Raw genomic sequence first — 2,894 nt, 5'->3', positions numbered from 1 at the left:
AGCCCAAGCAGATTCCAGATGTTATGACAGGTACGTTTCTAGTAAACGGTAGTTCTGCTTCAGTACTGTTTGATTTGGGTGCGAATAGAAGTTTTGTAGCTACGACATTTAGTAAGTTAGCAAAAATGAAATGTTGTCATGTTCCTGAAACCTTTATAGTCGAAACTGACAGTGAGACCTCGGTTAGGATTATGAGAATGGTTAAGGATTGTAAGATAGAGTTAGAGGAACGTGAGTTCCCTGTTACCCTGTGCGTTATGACCTTAGGAGGGTTCGATGTAGGTTTGGGAATGGATTGGCTGTATGAGTTTAAGGCTCAGATAGCGTGTAAAAGTAGGTTGATAAGGTTAAAGTCCTTGGATGGTGGTCCAGTGAAGGTTTATGGAGATAAAGAAAGTTCAGGGCTTAATGTCATTTCGATGATAAAAGCTGAAGGATTGATAAGGTGAGGGTGCGGTGCCTACCTAGCGTATGTTATCAAAGCTATGGCCAGGACGAAATAAGTGAAAGATGTTCCTATTGTGTGCGACTACCCAGAAGTGTTCCCTGAGGACCTTTCGGGGTTGCCATCGGAGCGAGAGATAGAATTCCAGATAGACTTAATACCAGGAGCGCAACCCGTCGCGAAAGCACCTTACCGCCAGGCGCCATCTGAGATGAAAGAATTGATGTCCTAACTACAAGAAGTCCTCGATAAAGGTTTTATAAGACCGATTGTTTCCCCGTGGGGCGCGCCGGTGCTGTTTGTTAAGAAGAAGGATAGAAATATGAGAATGTGTATAGACAATCATAAGTTGAAAAAGCTTACTGTTAAGAACATGTATCCATTGCCACAGATTGATGATTTGTTTGATCAACTACAAGCTTCAGGTTGGTTTTCACGAATAGATCTTAGATAAGGTTATAATCAACTGAAAGTGAAGGAGGCAAACATCCCTAAAACAGCGTTCTGGACGTGGTATGGGCACTACGAGTTCCTCGTGATGTCGTTCGGTCTAACGAATGCTCCGGCGGCATTTATGGATATGATGAATAGGGTGTGTCGGCCAATGTTAGACAAGTTAGTTATCCTTTTCATTGACGACATATTGATTTATTCGAAAAGCGAGTCTGACCATACTAAGCATCTAAGAGAAGTATTGGAGGTTTTTGAAGGAAGAGAAGTTGTATGCTAAGTTCTCGAAATGTGCATTATTGTTGTGTAAATGCAGTTTCTAGGTTACGTAATCAATCCTGAAGGGATTACCATGGACCCAGCTAAGATTGAGGCAATAACGACGTGGAATACTCCGCAGATTCCTCCTGATATGCGCAGCCTCTTAGGGTTGGCTGGCTATTATAGGAGATTCATTGAAGGCTTCTCTAAGATAGCCGCACCTTTGGCCGGAATGACCCGAAAGTATGTAGTATTCAATTGGGGTAAATTTCAGGAGGAGGTTTTTTAGGAATTGAATAAAAGACTCAAACAAGCTCCGATCCTTGCTCTACCCCGATTGTGACGAGGATTGGGTTGTTTGTACTGATGCCTCACATCGTTGGTTAGGTTGCGTGTTAATACAACGAGGAAAAGTGATAGCTTATGCGTCCAGACAGTTGAAGGTTCATGAGAGTACCTACCCGACGCATGGCTTAAAGTTAGAAGCAGTAGTGCATGCTCTAAAGATATGGAGACACTACATGTATGGTACTTAGTGTACTATTTACACTGATCATAAGAGTTTGAAGTACTTCTTCGAGCAGAAAGAATTGAACATGAGACAGAGAAGGTAGTTAGAGTTGATAAAGGACTACGACTGTGATATCAAATACTATCCCGGTAAGGCTAATGTGGTCGCCGACGCGTTAAGCCGTAAGAATGAAGAAGTCATCGCAAAAGTGAAGTCTTATAAGTTGATCATTAACTTAGATCTCTATGAAGAAAACACCAAGGTTGTCACGCCCCAACCTACGACGGAAATGTCGGGGCGCGAACTGATTGTCACAGCTCTCAAGGTTACTATCATGCAACATTATTTAAAAGAAAATATCTATTAATTAAATTAAGTTTTCAAATAAATCAAATAAAAACAAATACATAATCCATAATCATACAACAATACAACTGATATCACAAATGATCTCTATTAATTATTTTCTAGCTTAAAATCATCACTAAGTCTTCACCAACCTGCATTAAATTTCTACGATAACCTGCATATGCGTATAAAATAGAATTTTGTCAACAACAAATGTTGAGTGAGCAACACACCAGTTTAAATGTACATATAGTATATATATATATATATATAAATAAGTATTTGCAACAAGTCATATGAGAATAACAAATTAACCAAATTAGAAAGTATAACAGAGATGTCGAGAAGCACAAAGGCTAACGACTGGCGTATGATCATACTAGACTGAGTTTATGTTGGACCTCTCCGAATGCAGAAGCATATAAAGCAAGTAAGCACATAAACAAATAAGGTATAAGTTGTTAACGCATAAGACAATAGTTGCAGTTTAAGTATAAGTATATATGAGAAATATATTTACGCATATGTCCCCAAACGTGGAAAAATAAGTAAAATAGGGGAATGTGGTACTCACCTCAATATATGAGCAAAGGTGAAAAGAGAATATTAAAAATGACGATTGTGGATCACGGGTTGACGATAAAGCCAAATAAAGATAATAGAATACGAAAATACTAAGTTAAGGAACTAGATCGATTAAGAAAGCTCGAAAATTATAATTATTTTTAAGTTACATTTATACCCCTTTTTTATCTTAATTAATACACTAGTTATAAAAACATTTTATGAAAAATTAATAGTTTGTTAAATCATAAACAAAGTACGTTAACACCTGATTATAAAAAAATATTATATAAGTAAAACACATCCTTAAGATTA

This window comes from Bidens hawaiensis, unplaced genomic scaffold (genome assembly GCF_021521415.1).
Source record: "Bidens hawaiensis isolate Kalapana, Puna unplaced genomic scaffold, B.hawaiensis_p1.1 tig00000888_1, whole genome shotgun sequence".
Classification (NCBI taxonomy): Eukaryota; Viridiplantae; Streptophyta; class Magnoliopsida; order Asterales; family Asteraceae; genus Bidens; species Bidens hawaiensis.
Note: the sequence above shows the minus strand (reverse complement) of the source record.